This window comes from Carettochelys insculpta, chromosome 4 (assembly GCF_033958435.1).
Source record: "Carettochelys insculpta isolate YL-2023 chromosome 4, ASM3395843v1, whole genome shotgun sequence".
Taxonomy (NCBI): domain Eukaryota; kingdom Metazoa; phylum Chordata; order Testudines; family Carettochelyidae; genus Carettochelys; species Carettochelys insculpta.
In genome coordinates this window covers 130,956,449-130,976,502 of record NC_134140.1, presented here as the reverse complement: position 1 = coordinate 130,976,502, position 20,054 = coordinate 130,956,449, and the positions used below count along the sequence as shown (strand labels likewise).

At 45.7% G+C, this 20,054-nt stretch overlaps 1 protein-coding gene across 2 annotated transcripts in view; it reads left to right on the top strand.

Annotated features, from left to right (window-relative positions):
* The first annotated feature begins 6,781 nt into the window (after positions 1-6,781).
* Positions 6,782-20,054, top strand: part of G3BP2 (G3BP stress granule assembly factor 2) — a 48,943-nt gene continuing 35,670 nt past the window's right edge. For both annotated transcript variants that reach the window (XM_074993816.1, XM_074993815.1), the window contains exon 1: positions 6,782-6,973. The gene's annotated coding sequence lies outside the window, so the exon portion shown is untranslated. The remainder of the gene's footprint in view (positions 6,974-20,054) is intronic.

The following is a 20,054-nucleotide window of genomic DNA, read 5'->3' as shown; positions in this document are numbered from 1 at the left end:
TGACCCCCAACACCCACAGCCTCTGAGCCTGCCCGACCCCCCCAACACCCACCCGGGTCTCCTGACCCCCCCAACACACCCATCCTCTGAGCCTGCCCGACCCCCCCAACACCCACAGCCTCTGAGCCTGCCCGACCCCCCACAAAACCCAGCCGGGTCTCCTGACCCCCCAACACACCCATCCTCTGAGCCTGCCCGACCCCCCCAACACCCAGCCGGGTCTCCTGACCCCCAACACCCACAGCCTCTGAGCCTGCCCGACCCCCACAACACCCACCCGGGTCTCCTGACCCCCCCAACACACCCATCCTCTGAGCCTGCCCGACCCCCCCAACACCCACAGCCTCTGAGCCTGCCCGACCCCCCACAAAACCCAGCCGGGTCTCCTGACCCCCCAACACACCCATCCTCTGAGCCTGCCCGACCCCCCCAACACCCACAGCCTCTGAGCCTGCCTGACCCCCCCCAACACCCCCACCCTCTGAGCCCGCCTGATTCCCACCCCAACACACCCACCCTATGAGCCTCTCTGACCCCCCCAACACCCAGCCGGGTCTCCTGACCCCCCAACACACCCACCCTCTGAGCCTGCCTGATTCCCCCCCCAACACCCACACCCTCTGAGCCTGCCTGACCCCCCCAACACCCACCTGGGTCTCCTGAACCCCCAACACACCCACCCTGTGAGCCTGCCTGACCTCCTCAATACACCCAGCCTCTGAGCCTGCCTGACATCTCCCCAACCAATACACACACACACCAGGGTGTCCTGCCCCCACCCCAACACACCTCTGAGCTCACTTGACTTCCTCAGCAACACACACCCAGCCTGAGGCTCCTCTCACCCACACACAGTCCCTGAGCTCACCTGACACACTCTACCAACATACAGTCTTTGAGCCCATCTAATACACAGGTTCTCCAGACACCCCTGCAACACATACCCAAAGCCTGAGGCTCCCTCCCAGTTCAACACCTGTCCTGAGCACACCTGACATGCCTTTCTCACTGACACCAATCTTAAACCCTTCCTCACCAGGGCCTGGCCCCGACTCTACCCACCATAGTGGCTGAGAGACCTTCCGCACAGCACTTAACCCCTTCTCTCGAATGCCACTGTGCCTGATGTCCGACCCCACCCGGCATACACTGCCCCAGGTTGCCCCCAACCAACCCACAGCACCTATGGTCCCCCACAGACTTGCTTCCAACACCTGAAATCCCCATCCTAATCAACACATATCCCTCCCGGTGCCTTACAACACCTCAGCCCACCTCGAGTCTTCCATGCCCCCCCATACAATGTCTGAACCCCATCCATGACACCTGAGCTTTTCCTACAACTAGCACCTTTCTACACACCCAGCACTGAGCCTCTCCAGGCCTGTGAAATACCCACCTGCACAACACCTAAGCATCCCTCAAACCTGACCAACACCTATATGCAATACTTGAGTTTCCCCAGCATTGTTCTGGACCCTCCACAATTCTTCAGCCTGATCAATGTGATGCACACACACAGAACATCTGAGCCTCCCCATTCACTTGCTCCACATACGCAGAGCATCAGGGCATTTCTACAAACTTAAGTCAACCTGTCCTAGGTCAATTTCCAGCTACCAAAGTAACTGCTGCAGTTCTGTCAGTGGTGGACATCTTCACCAGGAGCACTTCTGCCAACCGAAGAGGGGCAGCATGGGGAAAGAAAGCCACAGGGAATGCCTGAACTGTGAGCCAGGGTGTTCACAGCAAGAAGTATGCCACCCTTTATTGTTAATTTTAATTTCTGCTGTAGACAGCTCTGAAATTCACAAGAAAATTCTGTCCACCAATTTTTTTATTTATGAGCTGTCTGGTCTCTTAAGCTGTGTCTACACGTGCATGCTACTTCGAAGTAGTGGCACTAACTTCGAAATAGCGCCCGTCACGGCTACACGCGTCAGGCGCTATTTCGAAGTTAACTTCGACGTTAGGCGGCGAGACGTTGAAGTTGCTAACCTCATGAGGGGATCGGAATAGCGCCCTACTTCGACGTTCAATGTCAAAGTAGGGACCGTGTAGACGATCCGCATCCCGCAACGTCGAAATTGTGGGGTCCTCCATGGCAGCCATCAGCTGGGGGGTTGAGAGACGCTGTCTCTCCAGCCCGTGCGGGGCTCTATGGTCACCGTGTGCAGCAGCCCTTAGCCCAGGGCTTCTGGCTGCTGCTGCTGCTGCAGCGGGGGATTCATGCTGCATGCACAGGGTCTGCAACTCGTTGTCGGCTCTGTGTATCTTGTGCTGTTTAGTGCAAGTGTGTCTGGGAGGGGTCCTTTAAGGGAGCGGCTGGCTGTTGAGTCCGCCCTGTGATCCTGTCTGCAGCTGTGCCTGGCACCCTTATTTCGATGTGTGCTACTTTGGCGTGTAGACGTTCCCTCGCTGCGCCTATTTCGATGTGGTGCTGCGCAACGTCGATGTTGAACATCGACGTTGCCAGCCCTGGAGGACGTGTAGACGTTATTCATCGAAATAGCTTATTTCGATGTCACCACATCGAAATAGGCTACTTCGATGCAGGCTTCACGTGTAGACGTAGCCTTACTGTGAAGAAGGGGGAACCTTATGCTGGCCAGCACATGAAGCAACAGTCCCAATTTCGGTACGAAACAATTGAGGTAGTCAAGAAGCTCAACAATTTAGATAGTAAGGCACTGTCTACAAAGAAACTGTGTGGTCCTTACTCCACCAACATTAAATCCTGTGCCTCTTGAGGATTTGGAGTTGTAAGTGCCCTTTTCTACCAACATAACAGCAACTCCTCAAGAGTCCTAGGGGTTTAATTTTGGTGTAGTTAGGGCACATACATCAGGTGGAGCAAGGCTGTAGCACAGACACTGGTATAATTAGTCTGACCTAACTTCGTAGCGTAGATCAGGCCCGAGTCCAACACAATGACCAAAAACCCAACCCTCACCTGAGAGGTTATATCCCATATATACACACACCAGCGCTCCCTCAAACACGCTGACCCCTCATTTGACACAGTGACCCACACACATTCTCGGTGGCCCCCTATGTATCCATCTTGGGCACAGTGTTCCCTGTAAGCTGAGTGCTTCTGCAACTGCCTAGAGAAGTGTCAGGTGCTGCTCAGCTGATTAGCAAAGTGCCCACAGCCAGCAGCATGTTTCTGTTGGCGGTGCACATAACAAAATTTGTTTGGTCTGTGGAAAAAATTAGAGGGAACACTGCTTGAGCAGTATCAAGCATGGACTACTGACTTAGGGTTTTGATTTTTTTTTTATATATTTCCTTACCATTAAGAAGCTTGTTGACTACAGTATTAGGAAAAGCAAGGTGATACATTCATTCAAAGAAGCAAAATATTTCTTTAGAGTTGTTTATTAATTTTTATTGTCACCTCTTCCACTCCCTTCATCACTGTGTTCTAGTTTCCAAACTGAAAATGGCGCATTTCCAGAGTCCTCTGGTTTTGCCGCAGCCGAGCTTGGTTTTGTTGAGGGAGTACAGAAATTATACTAGCTGTTATCTTGAAATTTCATTTTCATTCTTTTTCTTAGCTGTCAGTTTAGAGGCAGACTGTTTACTAAGCTGAAATCTCTTGTCCTTTGGCATTGCTCATAGCTAGGAGATAATTTATTCCTCATTGAAACCTATGATTATTACATAGAGCAGTACTAGTGCTTACATCTAATTCCTGTAAAAACAAGAAGAAGTCAAGTAGCACTTTAAAGACTAGCAAAATAGTTTATTCGGTGAGCTTTCGTGGGACAGACCCACTTCTTCAGACCATAGCCAGGCCAGAACAGACTCAATATTTAAGACACAGAGAACCAAAAACAGTAAGCAAGGAGGACAAATCAGAAAAAGATAATCAAGGTGAGCAAATCAGAGAGTGGAGGGGTGGGGGGGGAGGTCAATTCTAATTCCTGTAGAAATCTTTATTCACCATCCCCCAAAGACTCAGAGGACTTCCTGTCCATCTTGAATTCTTCCATTGTGTAGTGCCACTCTTTCCCAAGAGAACAGCATATCTTTTCCCTCAAACAAGGACCAGATCAGGTAAATAAAGAGATTCACATCTATATTTACATTTACTTGGATGACAGAGGAAGAAAAAAAACACCCTGTTTTCTGGAAAGTTGTAGCCAGAGCTAGGATCCAGCAACTTTGAAAAGTATCTGTGAAAGGAAGAAAAGAATCACACTTAAGAAGATATCCTAAATCTTTCTAGTCCACTAATATGTCAACTCTAGCTTTAAAAACCCCAAACATGAAAAAGGTTATTTAAAATGTAAATCCCTTCTTAAGGTCTGGGAAGTTAGTAGTTAAAAGTCGATTTGTATGTATGGTATTCTTATTAGTTGTGATTCAATTTAAACTTTTGCAGGAGTGATGTAATTAAATTTCCCCACCTAACAACTTTCTAAGTACCTGTTCTTCTGCGTATGCAGATAAGATCAGAAGTGTCTGATTCATTCCGTTGTGTTCTTATTTTTATTGTATTTTATTAAATTTAATTAAAAAGAATAAAACCTAAATGGCTAGATTAGAATACTGCATTAATGCCACTTCAGAAGAAAGGTGCAAACTAAGGATTACAGGCTCCCAAAATTCATTTAAAAAATCTTTAAAGTTTGGAGACAGATTTTCCCCATTATTGTGTTTTGACAGCCAAACACTGCAGCAGCAATACATCTAAATAAAATCCATAACTTGATTTCTTAACAGCTGTATGATACTTCGTTACCTATTTTCATTGTGCTAGAAATAGTATGTACAATTTTCAGAGGAACAGTCAAATATCTTTTTAAAAATAATTTCTATGTATCAGCTGTCTCACTCTGAACACTCACTTCCATATGAGCGTCTGCAATAGGAAAGAAAAAGCTTGTGCCTTTGAGATTGATGTATTGTCCCCTTTAAGTGTCATACAGACCCTGATGATGGTGATGGTAGAGAGAGATTTGCCTGTGTGGCCCCAGCCAGCAGTACTATCTACTGGTGAGTGTCCAGAGCTGCTTGGCCACCCAGCAAAGTTTCTATGCTGAGGGTTGCTACAAGCTGAGAAGGATCACCCTCCTTTTGGGTGAGAGCTTTTAGCTGTTATATTGCTCAAAATAGGTCAGAATGAATCTGCATGTTTGCAGAGCATAATGCCACACATCTCATTTCCCAGTTTTTCTTTCTGATAACCAGTACATTCTCTAATGCAGTAGTTCTTAACCTTTGGTTCTCAAAATATGTTCTTGCATCCCTTATAAAAAGCCAATAATATAGTACAATAGGCATACAAAAAATACACATGTGCTACCTACAGATGTTGCGGAGTTTTGCTGTGGAAGTAAACTGTAACCAATGTACTAACAGTTAGCGGCTAACTGAATACAAACAAAAATGTGTACAGTAATCATTAAAATGTATAATGTTAATAAATACATAGGTATGATGAAATAAGTAGTTTTACTTACATGCCTGTGCTTGCTTAATTTGTGTTTTCGATTATTTACCTTCCAGAAAAATCTGGCATGTCTCGCACACCCAGCAAGGGCATCATGCACCTCTAATGGAAAGATTGTTGAAGGGGTTGTGGAGGGAAGGATCGTATTTTTTTCCCTAAATACCAGCAGCTGGATGGAGAACTGGAGGGAAAAAGGGGTCCTTTCTGGATAAATTTGTAGTTGGTTCCTAGATACACCAGTGATGGATACATTAGAAAAACCTACTGTGAATTGGTAATTAGTTTCAGAGGGAGAGGTGTATGTCTGTAGCTCCGCAAAGAACAAGCAGTCCTATAGCACCCTAAAAACTAACAAATTTATAAGGTCATGAACTTTTGTGTGTCTTATTACAAAAGTTCATGACCTAATAAATCTGTTAGTTTTTAAGATGGTACAGGACTATCTGCCAAGTGTGAACAAATAGCTAGCTGCTTCTTGTTCAATTGCTTCCTATCCCCAGGGGATATAGTGTTGCCCGGTTCCTTTTTATGTCTTGTGCTTTGTGTTATTACATAAACATATCCTAACACGCTATTTATATTACACAGCATTGCTTTTTTCCCTTTGCCTCCTTTCCTCAAAAGGAATTTCCCAAATACACTATAGGCTTCAAATTTAATCTAGATTGCATTTTTTAAAAAATTAGGCAAATAATTGCCACTCTTGAAACACACGTAGTATCCTTCTGTGGATTGCAACTGCACCTACATCCAGCGAGTGGCCCTTGACCACAAGGCTGTCAGTTCCTCCCCAATCTCAGCGCTACAGGGCTCCTTCTCCCATCCCGTGCAGTTACTGTAGTGCCACTGCCTATTCCTTTGCTAGTTCCCAGGTCCCCCCGTCTAGTGCCACTGCCCAGAAGGCTGGAACGACCCCTGCAGCAAGTTACTGTCAGTGCTTAGGGCTGCCAAGCCCCTTCCCTTGTCGCTCCTGCTAAACTGGGTTGGAATGATCCCTGCAGCAAGTGGCACTGCCTTAGGGGGTGAACCCCCCGCCCCGTATGGTCCCTGTTGATTGGGCTGGAAGCATCCTCCCAGCTCGTGCTACTGCCCGGGGCTCCCTTCGAAGGGCATAGCCCCGCCCCGGCCTAATAGCACACGAGCGGGCAGGGGGCGCGCGCCCGGCGCTCTGCGTCACGCGGGCGGAAGCGGCTCGCCCCAGTTCAACCCCGCGAGCGGTTCGGCGGGAAGGGAGCGTCCCGCCGGCGTCACAACTAGGGCGCCCGTTGATTGGCGGAGGCCGGTGACGGGGGCTCCAGCCCTAGAACGCAGGGCGCCGGGGTGAGACAATAAGGGAGACGTGAAGCAAAGCGCCCGCCGCCCGCGCCGCCGCCCCTCTCCTCAGGCTGCGCTGCGACCCTGCCCGGCCCCCCCCCGCCGCAGCCGGCACCTCGCGGGAGAGGCCGAGCTCCGCCCCGACACGACCAGGCCCGGGAGCGCCCTGCTCCGACCCGACCCCGAGCGCTGCCCTAGGTGAGTGCGGGGCGGGAGGTGCGGCTCTCGGGCGGGCCCGACCTGCGCTCGGCCCCGTAGTGCCGCAGCCGTGAGGCGCGGGAGGGGCCGGGCTCCGCCCCGGTGCTTCCGCCCCATCCCCGGCTGAGCCACGGCGCAGCGCTGCCGTCGCCCGGCTCTCCTTCCCCTGGCCCGGGGCCTACGTCGGGGACTGGCTCGGCAGGCGCCTGGCGGTCGCCCCCCTCTAGCCCAGGCAGCCGCCGCCGCTTTCTCCTCACGTGCAGCCATGTTCCTCCTGTCGTCCCCCTGGTGTTGGGATCGCTTCCAATCCTGCGGCCTCCTTCCTGCCCCGCCCCAGCTTCCCCCACTGCGCTGGGCAGAGCGGCGCCCCCCGCACCCCGACACCCGCCCCCCCCCCAGCATGGCTGCTGTTGGGGCAGGACCCTTTTCTGCAGGCCCTGGCATGGGGGGGGCGGGCTTTCAGCTAACACAGCACCCTGAATAGCTCTGCTCCACCCGCTCCTCCTCTTATAACGCTGCACCCTTAAACGGAAAGGTGCAGCAGGAAAGCCAAGGTAGACATTAGCTGTTTTTGCCTGGGGATCCCAGGACAGCTGGTCCTAGCTTTTTGTGTTTCGTTTTGGATCACCCGCTTTAATATTCAGTTTTGAATGCTGTTCTTTGAAAGTGTGACAGGTTCCAGGCTTGTGGGAGAAGACTTACGGTAGAAAGGTATTCATCATTATCATCAGCAACCATCAGCAGTAGCAGCAACCTCAGCGCCTGTTGGTGTCTGGTACCTCTGTCGCTATTGCCTTCCATCTTTCCTTGTCCAGTGCGGAGTGGCTTAGTTTCTGGTGTGGAGCTAGTCTACAATCTACTGTGTCAGAAAGCTCCCCACAACCATAATCTCCTATCAAGCTGCTCCCTGCATCACCTCTGAAAGGTTGAGGAAGCAGATGTGCTTTACCAAGTGCTGTGAAGATCAACCAATCAAGGCTGTGTTTGTACAAATTTCCATGAGTGATGTATCTGCATGTGTGATTGCTAACATACAGTGTTAAACTTGCATACCTAAATCTGTTGTTGCTGATTTTTTGCTACAAGTCTGGTATGACCCTGAAGCAAAACTTACATTTGTAGATATGAACATGAGACCCAGATGTACAGAACTCTCTCAGCTTGTGTACTATGTACATTTTGAATGGTGGCTTCAATACGTTTTAAAATCAAGGACTCTTTGTGTAGCCAGCCTTCTCTCTAAATAGGGGTACATCCAGTTTGTATGTTTCTATTGATCTCCTCTATGGGAGAGTACCACCGTCCCATGCTGTTTTCCAAATATGCATGTTCAGCGCTTTTAGGGCCTTAAAACTTACTTTTATTTCATCTGGAAATAACAAGTACTCAGCCATCGTGGATCCTGGAGTACTGGTGTCCTGCGTCCATGGTAGTACATGCTGCTGGTCAAGTAGGCCACCATCTGTAGTAGCTCAGGTTTTCACATTGATTCAAGGTGGGGCCTTGATCAGAGTGAATTACAATAATCCAGTTTTAAAGTGACAGAGGAGTAGACCACAGAAGGATTTGAGAGGTCTTAACCATATGCAAATTATGGGGTAGGGAGAAGCATTCATGGACTGGTTATATAGGGAGATACAGCTGAAAGAGAATCTACTGGAAAAGGTTATACAATGGAAGTTAGAGCTATTTAGGCATATCTGCAGAATGGATGACAAGCAAAAAGTCAAGTCCCTGGTATTCAGTGTAATGAATGGCTCAAATAGGAGAGGCAGACCCCACAGAGAATGGGTAGATGATGCAGTATATTGGTGCGGTCCTAGTCTACAAGTCTAAGCCACTCCACACCAGAGAGGGAGAGATGGAAGAAAATAGTGAAGGAGCATCAGACACCACCTGGCATTGAGCCCATGGTTGTTGATTATGATGATAACACAAGCACAATAGCCCTGATGTTGATCTCTGAGGTATCTTACTCTTGGCTTATCTGAAACATGACATCTTGTTCATACACATTTAGCAAAAAGAAGGATCAAGTATTGAAATATTTTAAAAGTAACTGATTTATATGAAATTTAGTTACCAAGTAATATCCTTATCCACTAACATTTTGGCTATACAACTCTTAATAGTTATCACAAGTTGGAATTCTTTATTAAACACAGCACTGCTACCCTTGTAATTTCGTATGAACTCATTTGATTATAAGAATTAGATTTGATTAGTTACAAAACTTTGTTATGGGTAGTAAAGGTTGTGTTGCATAGTTTCATTCAGCATGCCAGTTGTGTATCCGTTTACAGTGGAGTCATAATCATAGAGTTGTGGACAGAGGGGTGACTAGATTAGCCTGATGTCACCTGCCACCAGCACCAGACAGCTGTTCCACTTTAGACCCTACAACTGAAATGAGGTAAAGTATTACAGTCCACTAGAGGAGTCTCCTACACTAGGCAGAGAATAGGGACTGAAGCATGCCAGTTGTTGAGGGTCCTGCAATGGCAGGGAAATAAATGGATTGGACTCAGATACTCCTGGAAGGGACCTCACACGGCATATGCTGATCAGTCAGCCTTAGGTGTGTGAGCAGGAACCAGTTAGCACCAAGCACCCGAGCATCTCATCTCAGAGATTTGGTCCAGCCTGCTCTATGTCCAGTACCTAGCTGTGCCTGTTCCTGATCCTTCAGAGGAAGGAGATTAATAAAACCTTCCCTCAATACATTGTGGGGAAATCTCTTCCTGACCCCTGCCAGTGAGATGTAGACAGAATCCTGAAATACTCCAGGAGGTAAATCACCAACAGTTTCCTACAAATCTAATGTAGATGGGCTGTCACAACAGTCTAATTCAGTGGTGTCCACTTCATTTGTAGAGAAGACTGAACCTTCATTTGTATTTACAATAGCGGGCAAAGATATTTCTATGTACATTCAAGATGTCCTGAGAATGCCCATTGCTGGTGATTGGGAGCTGTTGGTGCAAAGATCAAGACAGAATATGGATGTTTTGTATCAGAATTTCAGTTACTTTTATTCCTGTTGTTTGAGCAGTAGATAAGCGTTGGATTCAGCATCGCTCTGGAGAAAATATTTGCCTCTAGCACTGCTGATGAGTCTTATGTAAAATTTCTTTCTCCTATTTTTTTTCTGTCTGTTGTTCTCTTTATGTCATCTATTCCCTACAGTAACTTTATGTAGGAACTAAGCTGTTCATTTTAAAATCTGTATGTCATGTGAGCCACAAGAATACATTAGTTTGCTCGGATCCTACCCACAGGCTATTAGATCTTTGAGATTTATGTATCCCCTGTACACTGCGTTTCAGAATCAATATAATGTAAATATACAACAAACTTAATTAACCTTAATTGTAAAGGTGCAAGGTGTGCTGCCATTCTCTTACTAAATGCAAAACCCAGAAACTGCATGGTTAAAGTGATGTGAGAGATGCAAAACAGGCTCAGCTCTGAGGCCACCCCCCCACCCCCCTGTAAGTCTCATCCTGAGAAGCTGGGGAAGTAGGGTCCTATCATGTTCATGGTCCGTTTTGATCAGTTTCATGATCATGGGATTTTAGAAATCATAAATTCAATTATTTCCACATATTTAAATGTTAATTTCACAGTGTTTGTAATTGTGAAAGTCCTGACCCAGAAAGGGGGGTTGCAAGGTTATTGTAGGCATGGGCTTGTGGTACTGCTACCCCAACTTGTGTGGTGTTTTTGCTGGTGGTGGCGCTGGCTTCAGAGCTGGAGAATGCTGACTGCTGGCAGCCCAGCTCTGAAGGCAGAGCCCCCAGTGGCAGCAACATACAGCTGCACAAACCCCCGGTTTGCACAATGCACAGTTGAACACTACCCTCAATGTTGGCCTCCCCTGTGAAACCTTAACAGTATATGGCAAAAGCACACAGGACTTGCTTAGTGTGAAAACAGATTTCATGGCCCAGGGTGCATTTTTTTTTCATGGTTGTGAATTTAGTATGGCCCTAGTTATGGCACCTTGCCGCCTCCTAAGCTTTCTAGTCCGTTGTGAAATACAAGGACTGCAAGAATTCCCTGGATCAATAGTGCTGCAGAAAGCCTAATGGCCTCCATGTAAGTATAAGAATTGCTGTTCTGGGATTGTGGCCACAGGAAGAATGGCAAATTGCTCGAGGTTGTAATACATTTTGAGGTCTCTTAGCCTATATGGATGAAAATGGGGTTAGAGCTAAGGTGCTGTGACTGTTTAATGGGAAGTATTGCCACCACTTTGCATTTTGTTTTTTGTTTTTTGTTTTTGTAATTATAGCTGTCTTCTAAAGAGACCATAATGCTCCATTTCCTAGTTTAGTGGTGTTTGTTTAATTGAATTCTCCCTTTTGGGAGGGCATAAGGGCTACGGGCTATTCTGAGAAGTACCTTAAATGTTAAATTCACATTTAAAAAACCTCCCCTTGTGACCATGTCAGGATATTCTGACTTCTCCTTCTTGAGTCATGTGAAGTAGCTTGCATACCACACTCAGAGTGGAGTTGGTGAGGTGGGGTGCAGGCTCCCACCTTTGTCTTTTTGGTCATCACTGCTTGACTTCTAACTTCTTAGCTATCAATTTTATATTTAATCTACTGGATGACCGTTCTAGCCTGTTGGGGGTGGGAGAGGAGAGTCACCTTCTGTCTTAAATCTGTTGAACCCTGTTTCCAAGGGTACAGCAGAAATTGTGTGTTCAGACTGGTAATAGTGGTGCTAACCAACATAGACAATCTCTTATGAGTTAGGATCGCTTGCTTTAAAGGGATATAAAGCAAGAAAAAGTGATATATGGTGAAGGGGGAACAGTCAGTTCTATTCACCCTTTGTGGAAATATAAGAACGGGGAAATGGAAAGGGGTAAAACTGCAAATTATGCAGGGGAAACACTTCACACAGTGTGTTATGTGTCTGAGGTACATGGTGTTCAAGTGTATAACTGAGGCTGAGCACAAGCAGGATTCAAGAAAGACTGGACATCCTTGCAGTTGAGTATCCAGAGTTACAGTAAAGATGTTGAAAACAAATCTTCATATTCCAGAGCCTGACCAGTCTTTGACTAATAGGGCTTCTGGCAAAACTTGTTTGGTGGGTTGCTTATTTCTCTTGTAGGGTTCTGTGAACCTTCCCCTCAGAGCTGGTACTTGCCACTGTAAGCAGTGGGATTTTAGGCTACGTGAATGACTAATTTGATTCAGTATTACGTTGTGTTCCTGTGGGCAAACAGAATACTCTACTGTTCGTTTTGTACTTAAAGGTATTTTTGTTGTTTGCCTATGGCATATGAATGCTTTTGGTTTACCATGTTTAAACCTGAGAACTTAGTATTGGTTCCTCTGAATCCTATGCAAACTTCAGATCGTTTGATTTCCATTGACTGTTTGTCCTACAGTAACTTTTAAAAAACACACTGATTATGAAAATATGGCTTGTGTTGACTCTTAGCATGAAGAGCTTTTTAGCTTGGTGAAATCGAGCTGCTGCCTTTCCAGAGTTAATGTCTATGGAGGATTTTTACTTTTGTCTTGTTACCATTGTGAGTTGTGCTAGAGAGCTCCCTAATTCAGTGTTTCCCAAACTTAAAACATTTGTGTACTCTTCTTGGGACTTTGGCCTCATTGGTGTACCCCCTCTCCCACTGTCATCCCATTGCTTATCTCCTAATTTTTATTATTTTCTGCCATGTACCTCTTGAAATCCTTTCGTGTACTATCGGTGGTATGCATACAACACTTTGGGAAATGCTGCCCTAATTCGTTATTTTCCCTTCCCCTTGAGGGCCTTGTCTTACTGAGCATACTCTACCCCAGAGTTTATCAAACTGGGGGCAAGGCCAATGTTCCCTCCATTTATTTCCATCCATAAATTTTATTTTCACCCAGGCATGTGCGAGCATGCAGCAGCAACAGAAACACATGCTGTTGTCTGTTGTGCTCTGCGGCATTTGACTCTATATGGATTGGTTGCCCAAGCCTTCAGTTTACAGGGAAGACGGGTCAGGACTCCTCAGGGACTCATGAGGTTATTGCATGGAGGGCGTCAAGCTGTCAGCCTCTAGCCCAAACCCTGTCTTATCATGGAATTAAATGTATAAAAAAGTGTTTTTATTACGGGTTGGCACTTGGAGGCTTGCTATGTGAAAGGAGTCACCAGGAGAGACGTTTTCTCTAGGCTTACTGCTTTGAAACCCCAGAATGTTCCAGGAGTTTATTTTTATAGGTGATTATCAAGTGCTCCCACAGTTCTAACTGATGCAGCTTATTGCTGCATTGTGTCTTTGGAAGCTTCATGTTTTCTGTGAGGATTCAGCATACATTCCTCTCTCTGGCTTATCTCAAAGTTTTAACTGATTTAGGTATTTCAGGTTCAGCTCTGTACCAGCTGCTTATCTTAGAGCTTTGTTTTTTTTTTAAGCTACTGCTTCAAATGTGATTTTGTTAGTCAGTTTTATCAGTCCTTGGCATTGACACTTGGCTTGAAGCTGTATGTTTGATCCTTGTTTGATGCTTCACTGAGCTAAACTGCCTGATACTTCAATGACTTACAAATATTTTGTTTCACTCCTGTAGTTCGCTGTTGTTGCTGAACCTGGAACGTTTATGACATCTGTTCAGTGACACCTCTGACTTAGCTTTTCGTTTGTCTGGGCAAAACCAGTTGATCAGGTTGTGTCTCTTCTGGCTAGACTTCTCAGTGCTTCTGCAGACAGCACCTCATTTGAGGACTGGCCATTAGCTCAGGACTTGAAAATTAGTACCGTGGCACATGAAGTATGGTGCCTTCCAAAAAAGGAAGGTCATGTGCTCGTACTCTTTTTCAGTCAGGGCATTAGTGTCAGACAAGCACACTGATGGGAAGGAGGTAACTAGTACCTAGCAAGACAGGTGGTGTTATATCACCTGTATTAGGGATGTAAAATCCTGTTTAATTGGTTAAATGCTAGGTTTAACTAGTAAACTGATTAAACAGGTTGTGGAGGGTGTCTGGGGAGGCCACTCTAGCCTCGCTGGGCTGGAGCAGCCTCCTGGGGCTGATATATCAAGGTGACAGTGAAGCTGAGGACTTGTGCTAGGAATGGTTTCAATTGCTATACTGATGTGCCGAGAAATCTTTACCTATCTTCTCCTATTGATATGTCTGCAATTGGGCATTAGAGACTCTTTGAGGCAGGGCATGCTTCCCGGGTTACTGAAGTGTCCAGCAGGTCCCTGTTTTAGTTTTTGTTGCAAGTCTGCTGGTCTCCAGACCTGTTGCCATGCTGCTGAGTCATGCCCTCTGTTTCACCTTGTAAGATTCAGATAGAATCATAGAATCACAGAGCTGGAAGGGACCTCAAGAAGTCATCAAGTCCAGCTTCCTGTTTCAAGCAGGATAAACCTCGACTAAGTCAACCCAGCCAGGACTATGTCAAGCGGGGACTTAAAAACCACTAGGGATGGAGATTCCAGCACCTCCCTAGGCAATACATTCCAGTGCATCACCACCCTTCTGGTGAAGTAGTTTTTCCTCATATCCAACCAACTTCTTCTTTAACTTCAGACTATTGCTCCTTGTTCTGCTGTCTGTTACCACTGAACAGTTTCTCTCTATCCTCTTTAGAGCACCCTTTCAGGAAGTTGAAGGCTGCTATTAAATCACCTCTCAGTCTTTTCTTCTGTAAACTAAATAAGCCCAAATCCCTCAGTCTCTCCTCATAGGTCATGTTTCATCCTCTTAATAATTTTCATTGCCCTCCGCTGAACCTGCTCCAGCACATCCACATTCTTTCGGTGGTGGGGTGCCTAAAACTGGATGCAGTAGTCCAGATGTGGCCTCACCAGTGCCAAATAGAGGGGAGCAACCACTTCTCTAGATCTGCTTGAAATGTTCCTCCTAATGCACCTCAATATGCCATTGGCCTTCTTGGCTACAAGGGCACAGAGTTTACTCATATCTAGCCTTTCATCCACTGTAATCCCTAGGTTCCTTTCCACTGTCCTACTGCTTATCCAATTGGTCCCTAGTCTATAACAGTGCTTGGGATTCTTCCATCCCAAGTGCAGGACTCTATACTTCATTGTTGAACTGCATCAGATTTCATTTGGCCCAATCCTCCAACTTATCCAGGTCACTCTGGATCCTATCTCTACCCTCCAACGTATCTAACTCTCCCCCTGCCTTGATATCATCTGCAAACTTGCTGAAGGTGCAATCCAATCCCTTTTCCAGGTCATTAATAAAGATGTTGAACAACACCAGCCCCAGAACCGAGCATTGGGGCACTCCACTTGAAACCGACTGCCATCCAGATATTGAGCCACTGACTACTACCTGTTGGGCCCGACCGTCAAGCCAGCTTTCTGTCTGTCTGATCGTCCATAGATCCAATCCGTACTTCCTTAACTTATGGGCAAGCATGTTGTGGTAGACTGTATCAAAAGCTTTGCTGAATTCAAGGTATATTACATTCACTGACTTTCCCCAAGTCCACAGAGCCTGTTAACTCATCATAGAAAATAATCAGATTGGTCAGGCAGGACTTGCCCCTAGTGAATCTGTGTTGACTACTTTTGTAGTACCCTCCGTGTACCCTCTTCCAAATGCTCCAAAATGGATTCCTTGAGACTCTCTTCCATTATTTTCCCAGGTACTGAGGTAAGGCTGACCGGTCTATAGTTCCCTGGTTTGCCCTTCTTCCCTTTTTTTTAAAAGATGGACACTTTATTTGCCTTTTTCCAATTATCTGGGATCTCCCAGTCTCCAAGAGTCTTGAAAGATAATGGCCAAAGGCTCGGCAATGACATCTGCCAATTCCCTCAGTACCCTTGGGTGCATTAAATCCAGACCCATGGATTTGTGTACATCCAGTTTTTCTAAGTAGCTCTTAACTCATTCTTTCCCCACTGAGGGCTGCCCACCACCTTCCCATATTGTATTGTCTAGTGCCATAGTGTGGGAGCTGTCCTTGTATGTGAAGACTGAAGCAAAAAAAAAAAAGCACGGAGTACTTCAGCTCTTCTTACATCATCTGTCACTAGGTTACCTCTCTCATCCAGTAGCAGCCCCACACCTTCCCTGATAACCCTCTTATTGTTAACATGCCTGTAGAAACCTTCTTGTTATCCTTTACATCCCTTGCCAGCTGTAGTTCTAATTGTGCCTTTGCTGTCTTGATTACTGCCTGGCATTTTCCAGCCATATATTTATACTCCTCCTTAGTCCTCTGTCCAAGTTTCCACTTCTTATACACATCCTTTTTGAGTTTAAGCTGACCAAGGATGTCCCTGTTAAGCCAAGCTGGTTGCTTACCATATTTGTGTTTCTTACTATGCAGCGGGATGGTTTGCTCCTGTGCCTTCAGCAAGACTTCTTCAAAATACTGTCAGTTTTCCTGAACTCCTTCCCCTTCATCTTCATTTTCTAGGGGATCCTGCCCATCAGTTATCTCAGGGAGTCCAAGCCTGCTCTTTTGAAATCAAGGGTCTATCTATTACTGCTCACCTTTCTTCCTTTTGTAAGAATCCTGAAATCTACCATCTCATGATCGCTGCAGCCCAGATTGCCACCCACTTCTATTTCTCTTACTAGTTCTTCCCTGTTTGTGAGCAGCAAGTCAAATTCTGTATGGGCCCTGGTCTGTTCCGTCAGCACTTGTACCAGGAAGTTATCCACAACATTCTCCAAAAACTTCCTGGATTGTCTGTGTGCTGGTGTATTGGTCTCCCAATAAATGTCTGGATGATTAAAGTCTCCCATGAGAACCAGGGCCTGTGATTTGGAAGCTTCACTTAGCTGACTGATGAAATCCTCATTTCCCTGATCTGGCGGTCTATAGCAGACACCAACTATAACATCGCTTCTATTGCTTCTGCCTCTAAACTTAACCCAAAGACATTCAAGTGGCTTTTCTCCCTCCTTATACTGGAGCTCTGAGCAATCATAATGCTCCCTCACATCGAGTGCAGCTCCTCCTTTTCTCCCCGCCTGTTCTTTCTGAACAGTTTATACCTTTCCATGACTGTGCTCTAGTTATGCGAGTCATCCAAATCAAGTCTCCATTATTCCAACCACTTTATACTATTTAGACTGTGCCAGGGCCTCTAGTTCCTCCTGTTTGTTTCCCAGGCTTCTTGCATCTGTGTGCAAGCATGTTAGAGAAGTGGCTGATTGGTGCACTTTCTCTTCTTCACCCAGGAATCCTACTTTGTTGTTCCCTACTCTTTCCCCAAGGTTTGCGTCATTGTCCTCTGACGAACCTAGTTGAAAGCACTCCTCACTAGGTTTACAAGCCTGCCCACAAAGATGCTCTTTTCTCTCTTCATTACATGGATCCCATCTCTTCCTAGCAATCTTTGTTCCTGAAACAGAATCCTGTGGTGAAAGAAACCAGATCCTTCTCTGCTACATTACTTATTGTAACCACACATTTACCTCGGCAATTTGATGATCACTACCCAACCCTTTCCTTCCACAGGGAGGATGGACGAGAATACCACTTGCGTGCCATATTCCTTGAGCTTTTTTCCTAGGGTTATGTAATCCACATTGATCTTGTCAGGGTTGCTTTTGGTTGTCATTAATGGATACTGTAATGGATAATGTTATTAATGGTTGTTATACATGGATAAGGAGGAACTAGTAATAGTCTGTGGTTTTTTGTTTTTTTGTTTTTTGTTTTTTTGTTTTTTTTTTTTGGAAGAGATTCTGTAACATCCTGGATTCTAAGTAGCAAACTTGCCAGGATTCTGGATCCAGACGGCAGATGGATGACTCCTTCCATCACCCGTTTTCTCTTATGCATCGTGGTCATAGAACCCCTATGCCTTACAGTCTGTGGGGTCATCTTCTGATCCATTCCATGCGAGGTATGTGACAGCTATCTTCACCCTATCACCTGTGCAGAGAGGCTGAAAGTGGTTGCTTATCTCCGCTGCAGTTGGAGAGACCCGAATTTGCTTCTCGTGGAGGTAACATGCTTACAGTTCTCTTCATGGCCTGCTGTTCCTGCAGTACTAAATGGTGATTTCTATCCAGAAAGTCTTCACCTTCTCTGATGGACCTGAGGGTTGATATTTGCACCAAACACGCTTTCAGACTGCCCCTCTTGCAAAACAAGTGCTCAGACACACAGGCAGATGTTCAATCCGCCAGCTCACGACGCAACCCCCTCAAAAGCCACCCTCACCTGAGCATCTCTTGGATGCTTTCCCAGGTAAACTCCTTGTTAGATGCTCCTCTTCGCTGCTCACATTGTTTGCTCTGGCTGCCATTGCGTTTCTCAGTGTTAACTCTTCCTGCAGCCCTTGATTTCTCTCGCCTCTTAATTTCCTTGGATACCAAGTTGAAGTGCCTTTTAGAGATTGTTGTCATTCGCATATCAACTGCTTTCTCATGAAGGTGCTACTTCAGTGTGTTTAATGCTCTGTGATAAGAAGATTAAATTGTATCCATTTTTTTTCTCTTACCAGTTATGACTTTTACCACTTTTAAAATGAAAGACAAGAATGATATTGATGTTTTAGTCAGCTGGCTTCTATGCCTTATAGCCACCATAATGGTGGTTGCGTCCCAAAGACGTTGGAAGTTACATTGCTGTTGGTTGGTTTACTGCTTGCTGCAGTGTGCTTATCCATTAATTAGGGACACGTGTAGACGGGATTTGAAGACGGAAGTGTCAATGCTGATATAGTTGTAGTTTGCATTTAATGACTTCCCCATCAGAATTTCATTAGTCCCTTCTGGTTTTGCTGGAGACAAGTAGCCATCGCAGATGACCCTAAGGCTTCATTGGTCCAGTGACAATTCAGGGACAATAGTTAAAAACAAACTCAGTTTTGGTTTTAGTAGCATCACTACATAGCCTGGTAAGGGAGTTCATGTAGGAAAAAACACACAGGGAGTGTTTTGTCCAGAAGCAGAAACTATGGATATGTAGTTTTTGGCAGTTGGGACAGTTGTGTGCATTTCAAGGACTGCAGTCTGCATTTAAATGGACAATCAGGTCACGTCCTGTCAAGGAATAGGATTGTAAGATCTGCTGGTAGAATTCAGCTGTGTCTCAGACAACGTTGCCAGTTGTCATTCATGGTTAAGTGAAAGGACAGTGAGGCAGGTAGAACTCCTTATCAGTGTTCCCTGCATCATGATTTAAGGATTCAATCTCTGACTGCCTTTTTTTTGAAAGTCAGCCAAGGCAGTCTTCTCAGTTTTCTGCTCTCTGTACTGAGGAGATCGGAATGCTCTTTCTACGGGGAAAGAAGATTCCCATCAACTATACAGCCTACATGTTGTGCTTCTCACCAAGTTTGGGTGTGAAGGGCTCTGCACTTTAATACTAGCCTGAGTGGTGTGCGCACAGTTCAGGAACCTGCTGAAATTCATGACAGAGTCTTAACAGGCTGAGTGCTGACCATAGCTTGTCACATAGACTGGGAAAACTGCACAATTTCAAATTAAGTCTTGGGCTTTACATAGTACTTATCAGGATTACTTCCTGTGTGTGGTGGGGACAGATCATCCTGTTCTACTTCACACTGTTTGTCTCAGTGTAGACAAACGTAAGACACTCAACAAAATTATCTGAAATAATGCAATATGTGAATTTAAAATGGATTAATTAGACCTTGTGTGGATGTTACTGTTCAAAATTAGTGACCTTAATTTGATTAACTTAGTTCAGTAGCTAAAACTAAGACCACTTTAATTCTGAATGAGAGTGCCCACAGAGTGGCTGAATATGTTTTATCAACTTCAGATTAACTTTTCTGCATGTTTCCACATAGACAAGCCCTAAACTGCACTTGGGCTCACACTATCCTGTTTTAATTTGTGAGCCATTTTACCCTCATGTAGAAAGTGTAGTGTAGATGGTCTATGTAGCTGCTTGTGTTTGTTGCATTTCCTTGTGTAGGTTTAGTCAGTTAAAAAGGATTACACTAACATTCCATGACACAAGTTGACAATGTTGTGAAATGTGTTACCCAGTCAGTACTTGTGACCTACAGGTCTTATTCTTGCATGGAAAGTCATCATCTTGAGAGAGTGACTTAACTTTGTGGAGAAGTGCGTTTCAATATTTGCCTCACAT